This window comes from Rutidosis leptorrhynchoides, chromosome 3, assembly GCF_046630445.1.
Source record: "Rutidosis leptorrhynchoides isolate AG116_Rl617_1_P2 chromosome 3, CSIRO_AGI_Rlap_v1, whole genome shotgun sequence".
Lineage (NCBI taxonomy): Eukaryota > Viridiplantae > Streptophyta > Magnoliopsida > Asterales > Asteraceae > Rutidosis > Rutidosis leptorrhynchoides.
In genome coordinates, this window is record NC_092335.1 from 55,515,067 (window position 1) to 55,534,506 (window position 19,440).

Sequence of the window (19,440 nt, forward strand, 5' to 3'; positions counted from 1 at the left end):
CCCATGCTTCCTTTGGTGTTGCTGCATCTCTTATGTGTTCTAACACATCTTCTTCGACCGTTGTTTTTAAAACAAACATGGCCTTTCCAGCTTTCACCCTCCATTTTCTTAGCACTCCGTTGTTGTCTTCTTCAGCAGGTTGTTGAATGTCATTTCCATTGACAACCTCCCACAAGTATTGTCCCTGCATATATGACATAATGCAAGTTGACCATGAATTGTAGTTTTGATTGTTTAACTTCTTAATACCACCAACAACTTGTAGATCAGACATGTTGTCTGTGGTCTGGCTCTTGATACCAAATGTTGAATCAAGTTAAACAAACACTGCAAAATACTTAGATATAATGCTTTAAGAAGAAGACACGATTTGCACTAAGAGATGTGCTTTTTCTGGGATATATTAACATGCTGGAAAATGACATATAAATAGAGTTACATTGTAAAAGAAAATCACACCTACTTTACTCCACTACTATTAACTTATTGAAAAGCAAATGAACCACACCAACACCAATATCATGATTAGTGGATCCATGATTTGTTCCACTAACATTAACTTATTAAAAAGTAAAAGCAATAAACAGATAGCTAATCATGACTTAGACAATTGATAATGATCATGATGAGTTGATGTTGTTATGTTTAACAGGTATGATATTCAATCTTGTATTCTTTCTTTCTACCTTGTGTTTTACATACACGAAGGTAACTTATTTGTTATATATTGTGTGGTTTTTAAAATCTAAACTTTGCAGAATGTGTCGTGATGTTGGAGGAATCTGTCACTATAGCGAAACTAAATCTTATCTTCAGTTCGATTGTGAAACTAAGATCTATCATACTTAGCCTGAATTCGAAAGGACCAAATCACCACTAGGAATTATTCTAGGTACGCAAATTGTAATCATGTCATCTATCTAAATTTGATAGTTTGAACTATATTGTATTTGCCTATTTTTCAGGTGTTAGCATAAGCATGGAGCTGCTTTTTCTATCAAAGTTCATCTTTGAATTGAAGAAATTCATCAAGAGAACTATATCGAACAGGCGAAAAGAAAAGTTTTTTAAACATAATGGTGGACTACTTCTTAAACAACAAGAAGCAACTCATATGGATTTAGTCAATAAAACCATACTTTTTACCTCTAAAGAGTTAATGACAGCCACCGACTGTTTTAACGAAAACAGATGTCTTGGTCGTGGAGGACGAGGTACGGTGTATAAAGGCATGTTAGCTGATGGAAGGATTGTAGCAGTCAAGATGTCAAAGAAAGTTGACTGATAATGCTAAAAACGAACATATATTTCATAGCATTATTCCTCAACAAAGACAAGCTTTTAGTTGCAATTGTTCTATTTACAAGTGATATTCGTTTAAATAATAAAAGGTGAAGACAAAAGACAGATTCGACGAATTGAAGACGCAAACGACCAAAAAGCTCAAAAGTACAAAAGACAATCAAAAAGGTTCCAATTATTGATAAGAAACGTCTCGAAATTACAAGAGTACAAGATTCAAAACGCAAAGTACAAAATATAAAATTGTACGCAAGGACGTTCGAAAATCCGGAACCGGGACCAGAGTCAACTCTTAACGCTCGACGCAACGGACTAAAAATTACAAGTTAACTATGTATATAAATATAATATAATATATAATTAATTATATTAATTATATATATATTATATTTATATATATAAAACCGTCGGCAGAGAAAACTCCAAGGACTGAGCTGTAAATACTATCTCCGCGACTCGCGGAGTTTGAAGGGGATTTTGCCGCGAGTCGCGGAGCCCCAAAATTCAACTCTGGCTATAAAGCAAACCGAATTCTGATCAAATTTCATATCTTATTTCTCTCATCTCTCAATATATACGATATATATATATATATATATAATTTATATTTTAATTTTAATTTTAATTCTAATAATAAGGGTATGTTAGCGAATGTTGTAAGGGTGTAAGTCGAAATTCTGTCCGTGTAACGCTACGCTATTTTTAATCATTGTAAGTTATGTTCAACCTTTTTACATTAATGTCTCGTAGCTAAGTTATTATTATGCTTATTTAAAACGAAGTAATCATGATGTTGGGCTAATTACTAAAATTGGGTAATTGGGCTTTGTACCATAATTGGGGTTTGGACAAAAGAACGACACTTGTGGAAATTAGACTATGGGCTGTTAATGGCCTTTATATTTGTTTAACTAAATGAAAGTTTGTTAATGTTAATATAAAGATTTACAATTGGGCGTCCCTATAAATTACCATATACACTCGATCGGACACGATGGGCGGGGTATTTATATGTACGAATAATCGTTCATTTAACCGGACACGGGAATGGATTAATAAGCCACTAGAATAATTAAAACAGGGGTGAAATTACATTCAAGGGTAATTGGTGTAATTGTTAACAAAGTAGTAAAACCTTGGTTTACACGCAGTCGATAACCTGGTGTATTCATTAAACAAAGTATTAAAACCTTGTTACAATTCGAATCCCCAATTAGTTGGAATATTTATCTTCGGGTATAATAATAATTTGACAAGGACACTTGCACTTTATATTTATGACCGATGGACTATTATGGACAAAAACCAGATAGACGTATCAAATAAACCAGGACAAAGGACAATTAACCCATGGTAATAAATTAAAATCAACACGTCAAACATCATGATTACGGAAGTTTAAATAAGCATAATTCTTTTATTATATTTCTCATCGTATCTTTATTTACTGTCATTTTATTACTCGCAATTTTATTTACTGTCATTTTATTTATTGTCATTATTTTACGCACTTTAATTATCGTCATTTATCTTTACGCTTAAAATATAGATTCGACAAACCGGTCATTAAACGGTAAAACCCCCCTTTTATAATAATATTACTACTTATATAATTATATATATTTTGTATAAATATAGTTAAAAATATAGTAAGTATCACCAGCTCCCTGTGGAACGAACCGGACTTACTAAAAACTACACTACTCTACGATTAGGTACACTGCCTATAGTGTTGTAGCAAGGTTTAGGTATATCCCATCCGTAAATTAATAAAACTTGTCATATTTTGTAGTATTTTGTATTAAAAATAATACTATTTCGTATCCTCACGCTACATCATCAAGTTTTTGGCGCCGCTGCCGGGGAATCATCTTAAAAGCCGGAAGCGCAACGCTAATATAAAAAAAAAAAAAAATTTTAGTTTACTTTTATTAAAATTCGTTTTGTAAAAATACGTTTTAAATATTCGAAAAATATAAAAAGAAAAACAAAAATATATGTATTTTTAAGATTTTGTTAAATATTTAAGTTTTATAAGTTTCTTTATTTTTATTTTAGTTTATAAAAATATAAGTTTTATTTTAAAATCTTTTATTTATTAAAAAACAGAAAACAGAAAAAAAATAAAAAAAAAATAAAGAAAAACGCGTAAAAATTACAACCTGTCAGCTGAATTTCTGAACCCCGCGACTCGCGGGGTTTTCTTCTTTAATTGCCGCAACTCGCGGAGCCACTCTGACACGCGAACAGAAGCCCTAAAACTGCATTAATTACGGGTTATTAATTATTATTATTATTATTTAAACCTAATTATGTATTATTATTATTATTAGTTTTATTTTTATTTTTACTTTTTATTTAATTTGTTTTATTTAGTATTAATTAGTTTTATTAATTTGTAAAATTAGTAGTTTTATTAAAAAATTAATATAAAAATAATATTTTTATAAAAATTGTACTTTTTACAACTTTTTGTATATTTTTATATTTTGTACCTTTTTAATCGCTGTAGCGTAATATTTGTATTTTTTCGCTCATATTTAATTTTAAACTTAGTTTTTGCCATAGTTATTTTTACTCCTAGATTTTTAGGCTTTGCCGTAGAATTCCTTAAGTGCTTTTTCTTTAGACTAAGATTTAGGTGCTTTAGAATTTTGCGACGCCTTTTTAAGTTTTAGTTTCTTTTTAAGTTATTTCCATTTGGGATTTAGTTTTTCCTGTAAGCTTTAATATTTTTAGACCTTTTACTATGTATCAATTATCATTCCAATTAGTAATTTCAATTTGCGATTATAATTTTAAGTTAGTTGTAGTAATAAGGTTAGGGTAGTTAAGTATTTTTAAGTTTCTTTTATTTTTCCGTCACCTTTTATTTTTCAACCATTTTTTTTCTTTTTCGACCTTTTGCGACGAACTCTTTTTCTCTCTTATTTCTCGCTATTCTAGTTTTAGGACATAGATTTTTATTCTACTTCTTATCTAAATTTCTTAAAATTACGAAAATTTATTTTGAGTGGTTAAATTGATAGACATCAAAATTTTCTGGTTCGTAGTAATAGTTGGATTTGTACGTGGACCGGGTTATTGGAGCCAAACAGTCCTCAATTATATTGAGACCAAACGAATCCTGCCCCTCTGCTCCATCTTTTGGCTATTCGAAACGTGGGCAAAATCAGAAAAGTCTATTGATTGGATAACTTATTATAATTTTTCTTTCCTTTTTAAAACTAATAAGATATTCAGTGAATGCACCGAGCAAGACGTTCATCACCTTTTGTACGTTCACCACCTGTAACTAGATCAAGACATTTAGCAAATATAACCGCCGTTGATTTTTCTTTAGAATCGTCATCCAGTCGACCAAGTACTTCAGTTCAAATTTCCGATAATCCATTTTTTGAACCCAACCTCACAATTGAGAATCCAGAGAATATTCAGGAACGGTTCATAGATCCTGAACCATTAAACTTTCCTCCGGAGCCACCAATCATTCAAACAGAGATTGTTGAGGAACGAACTATTAAATCAGAATCATCTAGTGATACCGATTCAACAAATTCAATTATGGAGAATCTGGAACCTTTAAGTATGGAAGACCGAATGAGAGCTAAACGCACTGGCCAAGGTCACGCAATTACTCATCCAGACATTAATGCGCCAGATTATGAAATCAAAGGACAAATTTTACACATGGTGACTAATCAATGCCAATTTAGTGGTGCGCCGAAGGAAGATCCAAATGAACATCTACGTACCTTTAATAGGATCTGCACACTATTTAAAATCCGAGAAGTGGAGGATGAACAGATATATCTCATGTTATTTCCCTGGACTTTAAAGGGAGAAGCCAAAGATTGGTTGGAATCGTTACCTGAAGGGGCGATTGATACATGGGATGTTTTAATTGACAAATTTCTTAAACAATTCTTTCCTGCATCTAAAGCCGTAAGACTTCAAGCAGAAATTGTTACGTTCACACAGAAACCAAATGAAACTCTATATGAGGCGTGGACAAGATATGGAAAGTTGTTAAGAGGATGTCCGCAACATGGTTTAGACACCTGTCAAATAGTACAAATATTCTACCGAGGATGCGACATCACTACAAGAAAAGACATAGATATAGCAGCTGGTGGTTCTATTATGAAGAAAACCGAAACTGATGCTTACAAAATTATTGATAACACTGCTTCCCACTCACATGAGTGGCACCAAGAAAAAGACATCGTTAGATCATCTAAAGCAGCTAGAGCCGATTCTAGCCATGACTTAGATTCCATTTCCGCAAAGATAGATGCTTTCGAGAGACGAATGGAAAAGATGACTAAAGATATTCACTCAATACGAATTAGTTGTGAGCAGTGTGGAGGACCACATTTGACAAAAGATTGTCTCAGTATTGAATTAACAATGGAACAAAGAGAGAATATTTCATACATAAACCAAAGGCCTGAAAATAATTATCAGAATAATTATCAACCGCCAAGACCGATTTACAATCAAAACCAGAATTATAACCGAAATATTCCATACAACAACCAACAAGGTCCTAGCAATCAACAAGTATCCAATAATACTTACAATCAGCAAAGACCGAATTTTCAAAACAAACCACCACAACAAACCGATGATAAAAAGCCGAATTTAGAAGATATGATGACGAAGCTAGTTGAAACTCAAACGCAGTTTTTCACATCTCAAAAACAAACCAATGAACAAAATGCTCAAGCATTTAGAAATCAACAAGCTTCTATTCAAAATCTGGAACAAGAAGTGAGTAACCTAGCAAGGTTGATAGGTGAAAGAAAACCGGGAAGTCTACCTAGTGATACAAATGCTAACCCCCGGAATGAAACAGCTAAAGCCATTACCACAAGAAGTGGTACAACACTTAAACCACCTGAAATACCTGTAACTTCTGATGAAACTATTCCTACTCCACAAGAACCACAACCTGATCAAGATAAGGAAAAAGAACCGGTAGTTGAAAAGGTTAATGAAGATAACACAGTTAAGGATAAACCTTATGTTAAACCATACCAACCACCACTTCCTTATCCGAGTAAAATGAAGAAAGAAAAACTTGAAGCCGAGCAATCCAAATTCTTGGATATGTTTAAACAGATAAATGTAAATCTTCCTTTCATTAATGTGATTTCAGGAATGCCTAGATATGCTAAATTCTTGAAAGATCTAATCTCAAATAGAAAGAAAATGGAAGAACTCTCGGCTGTCACTATGAATGCTAATTGTTCAGCAGTGCTGTTGAATAAGATACCAGAAAAACTATCTGATCCAGGAAGTTTCACAATTCCATGTTTTCTGGGTAGTCTTAGTTCAATAGAAGCATTGGCAGACTTAGGTGCTAGTATAAATCTAATGCCGTATTCACTATACGCTAAACTAAACCTTGGAGAATTGAAACCAACCAGAATAAGCATACAACTAGCCGATAGATCAATAAAATATCCTAGAGGGATAATGGAGAACATGCTAGTTAAAGTTGGTACTTTAGTATTTCCAGTAGATTTTGTTGTTTTGGACATGGAAGAAGATTCTCAAGTTCCTCTCATATTAGGAAGACCATTCTTAAACACGGCTAAAGCAATGATAGACGTGTTCGGTAAGAAACTGACCCTAAGTATAGAGGATGAGAGTGTTACCTTTTCAGTTGATAGAGCAATGCAACAACCACAATCTGCAGATGATACATGTTATTATATTCAAACTATAGATGCACATGCAGAATTATTAGAAGAATTTCCAGAATTACAAGGAACAGGAGAATGTTCTTTAGGAGAAGGTAATGAACCAATTGATGAAGCTGAAATGTTAGCTACACTTATAGCTAATGGATATGAACCAACAACAGAAGAAATTCAAATGCTAAAAGAAGAAGACAGATATCGATATAAATCATCGATAGAAGAACCTCCGAAATTAGAGTTAAAGCCACTTCCAAACCATTTGGAATACGCTTATTTACATGGTGAATCTGAATTACCTGTAATAATATCGTCTTCTCTTACTGAAAATGAGAAATCACAACTCATTTCTGTGTTGAAAGCTCATAAACCAGCCATTGCATGGAAGATTCATGATATTAAAGGAATAAGTCCTTCGTATTGCACACATAAAATCCTTATGGAAGAAGGTCATAAAACGTATGTGCAACGCCAATGAAGACTAAATCCTAATATGCAAGATGTAGTTAAGAAAGAGATTATTAAACTGCTAGATGCAGGTTTAATATATCCAATCTCTGATAGTCCATGGGTAAGCCCAGTTCAATGCGTACCTAAGAAGGGTGGCATGACTGTCATTACAAATGAGAAAAATGAGCTTATTCCTACTAGGACTGTAACAGGATGGCGTGTATGTATTGATTATAGAAAATTAAATGACGCCACCAGAAAAGATCACTTTCCCTTACCTTTCATAGATCAAATGTTGGAAAGATTAGCCGGAAATAGTTACTATTGTTTTCTAGATGGATTTTCCGGATATTTTCAAATTCCAATAGCACCCGAGGACCAAGAGAAAACCACATTCACGTGCCCTTATGGTACTTTTGCTTACAAAAGAATGCCATTTGGACTTTGTAACGCCCCTGCAACCTTTCAAAGGTGTATGATGGCAATTTTTCACGACATGATAGAAGAATGCATGGAAGTTTTCATGGATGACTTTTCAGTCTTCGGTGATACATTTAAATCATGTCTGGTTAATCTGGAACGAATGCTAATTAGATGCGAAAAATCAAATCTAGTACTTAATTGGGAGAAATGCCATTTCATGGTTAAAGAAGGCATCGTTCTTGGACATAAAATTTCAAAAGAAGGAATTGAAGTGGATAGAGCTAAAGTAGATGTAATTGCTAAACTTCCACATCCCACAAATGTTAGAGGAGTTAGGAGTTTTCTAGGGCATGCCGGTTTTTACCGACGTTTCATAAAAGATTTTTCTAAAATTGCCACTCCTATGAATAAACTCCTAGAAAAGGATGCGCCATTCATCTTTTCAGATGAATGTATCAAATCTTTTAATATTCTTAAAGAAAAACTCACTAATGCACCGATCATGATAACACCAAATTGGAATCTACCATTTGAACTAATGTGCGATGCAAGTGATTTTGCAATGGGAGCCGTTTTAGGACAAAGGATTGAAAAACGATTTCAACCTATATATTATGCTAGTAAGACGTTACAAGGAGCACAAACAAACTATACAACTACTGAAAAAGAACTCCTTGCTATTGTCTTTGCTTTTGACAAATTTCGATCATATCTCGTTCTAGCAAAAACGGTGGTCTATACCGACCATTCTGCTCTTAGATACCTATTTTCAAAACAAGATGCTAAACCAAGATTAATCCGTTGGATCTTACTCTTACAAGAGTTTGATATTGAAATCCGAGATAAAAGAGGAGCAGAAAATCTCGCCGCTGATCATCTTTCTCGTCTTGAAAATCCCGAATTAGAAGTTCCAAATGAATCAGCCATACAAGACAACTTTTCTGATGAATATCTATTGAAGATAGATTATAAAGAAATCCCATGGTTTGCAGACTATGCAAACTACTTAGTTTGTGGATTCCTTGAAAAAGGATTATCGTACCAAAGACGAAAGAAATTCTTCAGTGATATAAAACACTATTTCTGGGAAGATCCACATCTGTTTAAAAGTTGTCCCGATGGAATAATACGCCGATGTGTATTTGGAGATGAAGCTAGTAAAATTTTAAACCATTGTCACACAGGACCAACAGGAGGGCATTATGGGCCTCAACTAACAGCAAGAAAAGTTTATGAAGCTGGATTCTATTGGCCTACAATTTACAAAGACGCACACCTTCTTTGCAAATCCTGTGATGCATGTCAAAGGGCCGGAAAAATAAGTCAACGCGATGAAATGCCACAAAATGTCATCCAAGTATGTGAAGTATTTGACATTTGGGGTATTGACTTTATGGGTCCATTTCCAAAATCTCATAATAATCTATATATACTCGTAGCCATTGACTATGTATCTAAATGGGCGGAAGCACAAGCTCTCCCAACTAACGATGCACGAGTTGTAGTCAACTTTTTAAAACGTCTTTTTGCAAGGTTTGGAACACCGAAAGCTTTAATAAGTGATCGGGGTACTCATTTCTGTAATAATCAACTTGAGAAAGTTCTTAAAAGATATGGAGTAACTCATAAAATCTCCACCGCATATCATCCACAAACAAGTGGACAAGTTGAAAATACCAACCGAGCTTTAAAACGTATTCTAGAGAAAACCGTAGGATCAAATCCGAAGGAATGGTCCATTAAATTGGAGGATGCACTCTGGGCTTTTAGAACAGCCTACAAAACTCCAATTGGAACCACACCTTTTAGACTTGTTTATGGAAAAGCATGTCATCTTCCAATAGAAATTGAACACAAAGCATTTTGGGCTTTGAAGACATGTAATCTTGATTTACATGAAGCTGGACGTCTACGATTAAGTCAACTAAACGAATTAGAAGAATTAAGACATGAAGCATACGAAAATTCGTTAATCTATAAAGAAAGAACGAAGAAATGGCATGATAAAAGAATCAGAAGTTCAAAAGAATTTAAAGAAGGAGACAGAGTTCTTCTTTTCAATTCACGATTCAAGCTATTTCCTGGAAAATTGAAATCAAGATGGTCTGGACCATTCATAGTCAAAAGAGTTTTCCCATACGGAACGATAGAATTAATAAATTCAAATGGGATTGAATTTAAAGTCAATGGTCACAGAGTTAAACATTACATACATGGTCCGATGGAAGTCGACAACGAAGTTAATCACAATTTCGACACCACAGCTAACTAAGTGTGGGGAGAATCAAGTCTTTAAAGGATAATATATATTTCTGTTAGAGTTAGATTGTCTGTTTTCGTGTAGTTCTCGAAAATGGAACACGTATGGTCTTTCCCTAGCAGACCCTAAAGAACTAGTCTTCTCCCCCCATTCTGAATTTTTATTTTTTTAGGTTTTTACGAAATGAAGACTGCCTGTGAACTAAACCATGGTCTAATGCTACACGCTTTGATCACTAAACGTAATAATGACATACTACCGAGTGAATTAGTATCAGTAATCAGAGAAAGAATGGATGGAGTTAGAAAAGAATCCAGATGCGAAGATAATAAGTTACAATTTGGTAAAGAAAAATCAAAATCCGCAGCGAAAAGAAGAGCACGACACCTAGAACGATGTCACAAATGCGGAAAATGGTCACATGGAGGTAAATGTTCAAATAATCAAACCTATTCAAATACCGAATTTGTTACTTTATGCAGAGACGGACCGTTCATATGTTTAGAAGAAAAGACACTGAATGCTCGAGGTTACGCCTTTGGAGCCATGGAAAACCAATTAAACCGACTATCTTATGAATGGAATAGATCATATAACTAAGATCTATTTCACAGGTATGTCTGTACAGTTTTTATTTTTTTTTTATTTTTAACCTTTTGATAATAAACGCTAATTTGTTCGCTAAAAAGTATTAAATTGGTATTGAATAAAATTAGGTTTGGCGACCGAAATTATTGATATCATTCAAAAATTTATTACATCACTGCGAAATTTAACGTTTATTCTTAAGGTATAAATATCTTTAATCAATCAACCCAAAATATTTCAAAAATTCGTCATGAGTTAAATTAGGTCTTGGAACCGAAATTACTTTACCGAAAAGAGGGGCGCATATTTTTGATAATATTTGATTGATTAAAGTGGGATAAAAAGACAAAAAGATTTTTAATTTTATTTTTACCATGTTTTTAATCTTAATATTTAAATCTTAAATTAATATTGTAAACTTTATAAAAACAATATATTTAAAATTGTAAATATTTGAAAAAAAATAATATAAGTTTGATATGAATTTATAAATTTTTAAATTAAGTTTGGTATGAATTTTTAATTTTTAAAATATTAATTTTTAATTTTATGCATTTCAAATTTTAAGTTTGGTGTGAATTTTTAATATTAATTTTGAATTTTATATTTAAGTTGTGTGAATTTAAAAACAAAAATTTACTTTATCTCATTAAGTTAAGAATATGATTTTTAAAATTCGTCGTAAGTTGAAGACTAGGTCTTTGAACCGAAATTGCTTTACTCAAGGGAGGGACGAGAACTTTTATTATCATTATTTTTAATCTTATTAATTTAAAGTATGCCAAAAACATTAAAAAAACCCAAAAATCTTAGCTTTTAAAACAATCGCTACAAAAAGACAAATTTTAAAATTTTGTCGAAGGACGGACTAGGACATCGATCCGAAACGACCTCGTCCTAAATAACAAGGGAAACAAAATTTTAAAATTAATTACTTAATTGTTTTAATAAGTTAATGATTATAAAAAAAAAAAAAAAAAAAAAGAGCAAACTCCGCGACTCGCGGAGTTTGAAGTGCAAAACCTCCGCGACTCGCGGAGAGACTAAAAACCGGAAAAAAAAATATAACTGAACAACAGATCAGTTTCACTCCCCACACATAAACACTCGAATTCTTCACGCTAAAAACCCCGAAAATACACCCAAAAACACCCCAAAAATCCCAATTTTTAACCGTTAATCACCAAATTTTTTGCTAAAATCATGTTGAGAAGGATGCTATCTAAGAATTACTCAAGAAAAACGGTAAATTTCTACACCTAAACACCATTTAATCCGAATTTTGGTGTTCTTGAGCTATTTTTTCCCCAATTTGATTTTGATGCTTTTTAGTGTAATTAGACTTAAATTGTTTATGTATTATGCTTGTATAACCTAGATTGATGCTGTTTAACATGATTAGAAGCCTTAAACTTCAAATTTTGAGTAATCTAGGGTTTGTGTTCTCGAGCAATTTGGGGCTTTTTGATATAAACAGGTTATGGCCGATTTTTGTCATGAATTGTTGCTAAATTGAGTAGTGTAACATGTCTAGGTAGTTAAATGATCCAAACTTTGAGCCTAAACATGATTTTGAGAATTAAAGTGGACTTTTTCAAGTCTAAAATTCATGAACTTGATTTTTGAAAGATAATGCCATTTGAGACTTGTTTGATTGCTAGTAATGATTATTTTGACATGTTATTTGAGTTGAATGCTTATGAACTTGGCGAAAATTTTCGTATATGCTTATTTGAAAAAGTGTAGATTTGATAAAAATGTGAAAATAAGCTTAAGTTTGATATAAATTGATAATGTCATTGTAATTATTTTGATTGATGATTTTGCTGACACTAATGCATATTTGGATGCACAAAATTTGTGTTTGATGTGTTTTGCAGAATGAAAGGGGTGAATCTTCATTCCAAGCCCGCAATGCTCCTGCTGAGAATTTGGAACAACAGGAGGTAGATAACTACTACAAGCAGGATGTACCTCATCCAGTCATGACCTTTTCCGATATGCATTTGGAAGAGTTGCACCCGAACCTGAGATTTGACAGACTTTGGATAGATTATCCAAAATATCAACGGGGTTTGCATACTCTTCATTCCAAGGTTGTTGAGGTACCGAGGGTCATAGAATGGGGACCCTTAGAAGCTGTAGAATTGGCCGGGCCAATTAGGGAATTACTTGTACAGAGGTATGGTAATTCTTCTTTTAATGACTGGATATGTTTATTCACCATACGCATACCTGTATATAAAGTATGGTGTGAAGAGTTGTTATGTAGTATAGAGTTGAATGATCGGGTAGCTAGTTTAACCGATCGTTATTTTATTAGATTTTTGTTAGGCGGTTCGATGCGCCACATGTCTTTACTGGACATGGCTCAGGCTTTACGTATATATACGCCTGAGGAGTTAGCGTCTGCCGATTGTAGAGGATTGATACTAAACGGTAGAAAGATAGATGAGAATTTTGATACACACGGTGTGTGGAGTCAAATGACAAGCCATCACCGTTTCAAAGGGGGAAACTACTCTTATTTGGATATAGATAGAGCCGAATTAAGAGTGATACATAGGTTTTTAGCTAATTCGATTACACAAAGGGGTAAGAACAAAGAAAAAGTAAATGAACAAGATTTGTTTTACCATATGTGTATTCGAGACCCACAAAGCACTGTAAGTATACCATATTGTGTGGGTTATTATTTATCAGCTATGGTTCGGGGGATGCGACCACATAGCATAATAGGAGGTGGTATTTTTATTACTTTGATTGGTGAATATCTCGGTGTGGATATAAGTCGGGGGGATTATTAGTAGAAGAGCCGGAACCCCGCGATACTATAGGTTTAAATGTATACCATGGTGCGAAAGTTTTGAAGAGGCGAAATAACGCCGCAGTACGATACCATGGTAGACATCCACAGGTGGAGAGAAACCAGCAACAAGGTAATGTAGGAGGGGGGAATGAGATGCAAGAGATGCATAGGTTTATAGCTTCTCAGGAATACGAAAATGCTAGACAGAGAGCATTTGAAGATTGGCAAGTTCATCAGAACCAGATCATAGCTCATTACCAACACATAGGTAGAAACTATATTCCTACACCGAAACCCGTCTTCCCTCCTTGGTCGATAGAGATGCAGCCACCATATCCTACGTATGACCCTGCCGAAGCATTCTATACCACTTATGGTTATGCCTGGAACCCCTATTGGTACCAATATCATCCTTAGTTTACTTATTATTTTTTTTTTATTTTGTAATTTGTAATTATTGATACATTTAATATTTTTGTTAATATTGTAATCATTTTTATAATTATCTAACTTTTATTCTTAGATTTTAATAATTTTTGAATGTGGGGTAATATACCAAACTTCAAAAATATGTATATATGTTTGCAGTTTATCTTATGTACACAACAGGGTAAAACAACGCATTTTCAAAGACTGGCATTAAGTTCAGCAAAAGCAACTAATTTTGACGACAAGATGCAAAATATATGTGAAATAACAACAAGACGGAATGAACAAATGATGTGCACCATTTATCATTCAGCAAACAAACGCCAATATATTTGGAAACTTTGGTAAAATTTAATCATTTTCACACTAATCACCCTCAATAATTTAAATTGTTACTGATTTCTTGCAAATGAGGGCATTGCAAGATCTTAAGTGTGGGAAGGGGTTAAATTCTTTCGGATTTTAAATTTTTTACTTTATACACTTGGTTACCATTAAAAATACTAGTAAAGCAGTAGTTGTATTAGAATCTAGTGCTCTCTGATAAAAAAAGAACAGCCCTAGTCTTATATACTGACTACCCAATTCTAGTAAACTTTTTCAATTAAATGAATTCAAATCATGTTTATACATATTTATGAACGATAAAACTAGGTTTTAACACCGAAATTATTGTTATCTCAGAAAGAACATAAATTAAGAAACAAACTAAAATGTCAAAATTCATTTAAAATGGAATAGAGGACGATAAAAAGAAAAATAAAAAGCCAAGTGTGGGAAAATTTACCAAGTTATTTTAAACATATGTCACATATATCTGTAACAAATAACTGAAAATACTTTTGCTTTGAACTAAACTAAACTGTTTTACCCGATGAAAGAAAAGAAGAGATGGATCTACACGATGAATCAATTCCATCATTAAAAGGAAGTAAAGTCTTCCGAAAAAGACACGCGCTTCTTGATTTAGGTCATGAAGTTGTCGTCCAGACCAGCTGTAGGTTGACGAAAAATCTAGAAAAGTCATCACTAAAATCAGCAGGAAATCCACGGACCTCAGCATTAAACAGGGTCGCCAAGTGGTCAGATTTATCCTAACCATGAGAAGGATTTATCTCGTACAATGGGGGGGCACCATGCAAATTAGCTGGATAAGACTAATGAATCAGATCCCCAGAAAGGATAATCTCCTTAAAGATTAAAAATCAGCTTTTAAGACTGATATTACTCAATCCTAGAGATTGACCTTAAAGATTGAGAATTACAAACTCATGGAATTCGATGATATCTAAACTCGAGCTTAAACGAGAAAATATTTTGATCAAAATTACAAACCGATTTGTTTTCTGAAAACCCTATTTTCAATGCGTTCATTACCATTGAACGTAAAATCCTAGGAATTCACCTGGAATTCATTAGGTCACCTGAACTAAATCGGGTGTCAACCGTAAGAACGGTGGTTGCATAGTGGTCAAAGACAGGACCTTGTGCCAAACCGACAAATTATAAGGGTGAGCTTTACTATTGCTCCTACCAAGGATAGTAATTGCGTCCGACACGTTATAGACCATAATCAAAAGCATGTCACGGGACATTGCCTTAACAGTTGCTTGTTCAACGCTTTCCTTTCAACCGGACGGTAGTTTGCCGAAAGGTAATATACGGAACAAGTAAACTGGACGTGTTGCTTTCCTAATACAAGGTTAGCAAGTGGGTGACACAAAACCGCAAGTTTTGAGCTAAAATTTTCAAATCTGAAACCCACCAACCCCACAAAAATATTTTGCAAACACCGGTAAAGGGTTATTCCGGAAAACTTATCTAGGGTAAAAACTAGATTTCAAAAGATCAAATGTTTTCATAAAGATCCAATTTACTTAATGGATCTAAATTTTTATAGTCATGTGGGACTGTAAACCATATCGTTACTACCATTGTTTATACCGCCGTATAGAAATCACTGATGTACAAAGTGTGAAGAATAAAGAAGTGATTCTAGTATTTCAAGACAATATTGCTTGAGGACAAGCAACGCTCAAGTGTGGGAATATTTGATAATGCTAAAAACGAACATATATTTCATAGCATTATTCCTCAACAAAGACAAGCTTTTAGTTGCAATTGTTCTATTTACAAGTGATATTCGTTTAAATAATAAAAGGTGAAGATAAAAGACAGATTCGACGAATTGAAGACGCAAACGACCAAAAAGCTCAAAAGTACAAAAGACAATCAAAAAGGTTCCAATTATTGATAAGAAACGTCTCGAAATTACAAGAGTACAAGATTCAAAACGCAAAGTACAAAATATAAAATTGTACGCAAGGACGTTCGAAAATCCGGAACCGGGACCAGAGTCAACTCTTAACGCTCGATGCAACGGACTAAAAATTACAAGTTAACTATGTATATAAATATAATATAATATATAATTAATTATATTAATTATATATATATTATATTTATATATATATAACCGTCGGCAGAGAAAACTCCAAGGACTGAGCTGTAAATACTATCTCCGCGACTCGCGGAGTTTGAAGGGGATTTTGCCGCGAGTCGCGGAGCCCCAAAATTCAACTCTGGCTATAAAGCAAACCGAATTCTGATCAAATTTCATATCTTATTTCTCTCATCTCTCAATATATACGATATATATATATATATATATATATAATTTATATTTTAATTTTAATTTTAATTCTAATAATAAGGGTATGTTAGCGAATGTTGTAAGGGTGTAAGTTGAAATTCTGTCCGTGTAACGCTACGCTATTTTTAATCATTGTAAGTTATGTTCAACCTTTTTACATTAATGTCTCGTAGCTAAGTTATTATTATGCTTATTTAAAACGAAGTAATCATGATGTTGGGTTAATTACTAAAATTGGGTAATTGGGCTTTGTACCATAATTGGGGTTTGGACAAAAGAACGACACTTGTGGAAATTAGACTATGGGCTGTTAATGGGCTTTATATTTGTTTAACTAAATGAAAGTTTGTTAATGTTAATATAAAGATTTACAATTGGGCGTCCCTATAAATTACCATATACACTCGATCGGACACGATGGACGGGGTATTTATATGTACGAATAATCGTTCATTTAACCGGACACGGGAATGGATTAATAAGCCACTAGAATAATTAAAACAGGGGTGAAATTACATTCAAGGGTAATTGGTGTAATTGTTAACAAAGTAGTAAAACCTTGGTTTACACGCAGTCGATAACCTGGTGTATTCATTAAACAAAGTATTAAAACCTTGTTACAATTCGAATCCCCAATTAGTTGGAATATTTATCTTCGGGTATAATAATAATTTGACAAGGACACTTACACTTTATATTTATGACCGATGGACTATTATGGACAAAAACCAGATAGACGTATCAAATAAACCAGGACAAAGAACAATTAACCCATGGTAATAAATTAAAATCAACACGTCAAACATCATGATTACGGAAGTTTAAATAAGCATAATTCTTTTATTATATTTCTCATCGTATCTTTATTTACTGTCATTTTATTACTCGCAATTTTATTTACTGTCATTTTATTTATTGTCATTATTTTACGCACTTTAATTATCGTCATTTATCTTTACGCTTAAAATATAGAATCGACAAACCGGTCATTAAACGGTAAAACCCCCCTTTTATAATAATATTACTACTTATATAATTATATATATTTTGTATAAATATAGTTAAAAATATAGTAAGTATCACCCGCTCCCTGTGGAACGAACCGGACTTACTAAAAACTACACTACTCTACGATTAGGTACACTGCCTATAGTGTTGTAGCAAGGTTTAGGTATATCCCATCCGTAAATTAATAAAACTTGTCATATTTTGTAGTATTTTGTATTAAAAATAATACTATTTCGTATCCTCACGCTACATCATCATTGACCAAAGTCAACTAGAGCAGTTCATCAATGAAGTTGTCATTCTTTCACAAGTCAATCATAAAAACGTGGTCAAACTATTGGGATGTTGCCTAGAAACCGAGGTTCCTCTACTTGTCTCTAAATTCGTTCCAAATGGCACATTATATGATTTTGTTCAAAATGATAGTGGAGAGTTTCCATTTTCCTTGGAAATAAGATTACAAATCGCCGCAGAAGTTGCAAGCGCACTTTGTTACTTACATTCAGCAACTTCAGTCCAATATATCATAAGGACATTAAAACGACTAACATACTTTTGGATGAAAAGTATCGAGCTAAAGTTTCTGACTTTGGAACTTCAAGATTCGTATCAAACGATAAAACTCATTAAACTACCTTAGTCAAAGGTACATTCGGTTACTTTGATCCAGAGTATTTTCAATCTAGTCAGTTTACTAAAAAAAGTGATGTATATAGTTTTGGAGTTGTTTTGCTCGAACTCCTAACGAAAGAAAAGCCAATTTTGACCAAGTTTGATGAGCATAGAAGCTTAGCAGCGCATTTTATGCTGGCAATTGAAGAAGATTGTATCATGTCTATATTTGACACTGCGGTGGTTAACGAGGAGTCAAATGGCGTGTTGTTGGATATAGCTAACTTGGCGATGAGATGCTAAATTCAAATGGTAAACATAAGCCAACTATGAAGGAAGTAGCCTTAGAGTTAGAAGGCATGAGAATGTCGCATGTACCTTCAACAATCGATAATTATCTTGGACATATGAACAAGAACGGAGATCTATCAATGCGAACATATAGTTAGAAGTCAGTGTCAACGACATTGTGATCGATTCAAAGATGTAATATGTGTTACAATGTTTGATTATGTCTTAAAAGGACTACGTAGGTTGTGAGAAGGTCTCATTGTAACAGAGCATATTAGATTATTACAAAATCAGTAGACAACTATTATGCTTTAAACATTATTTTAAGTTTAATCCAATGTAATTGTAGCAATTTATATCAAAATAGTTCATTTCACTTACATAAATTGGTTTATTTTAGTAGTGAAACCAAATAATTTGAAAGTGAAAGATTTAATCAGGCGTGTTCGAACACTTTTGTAGTTTGCATGTTGTTTTAATTTTTTCTTTAGAACGACGAAATTTTATTAAGCTTCTACCTCTCTAATAAGACACTAGGGAGGGGAGCAACCACAACATTACAACGGATTTATTAGCCAACTAGTCCAACTAATATTTTGTTTACCTCTATCGGTAATCCAATTAAAAGAAAACAAACGAATTAAATCAAATAAATATTTTCTTGATCTTAGAAGCATCAAACAGAACTGCATTACGATACTTCCAAATTCACCACATTGTAGTTGCAATAATCGTGTAAACTCGCTTCTTAGTGCCCAACGACTGCTGCCAACCTTGATACCAGACGAACCACTAGGACCGCTCTTCAAAAATCGGTATATGATTATCAATTCATATCCTAACTTTTCTCCAAACTTCCTCGGCAACATCACAAGTGAACAAAACGTAAGACACTGATTCCACTCGACAC

General features: G+C 33.3%; 1 pseudogene; it reads left to right on the forward strand.

Moving 5' to 3' along the window:
• Nucleotides 1–641: 641 nt before the first annotated feature.
• LOC139899992 (wall-associated receptor kinase-like 2) lies at nucleotides 642–18,688 on the forward strand (annotated as a pseudogene).
• Nucleotides 18,689–19,440: the final 752 nt, after the last annotated feature.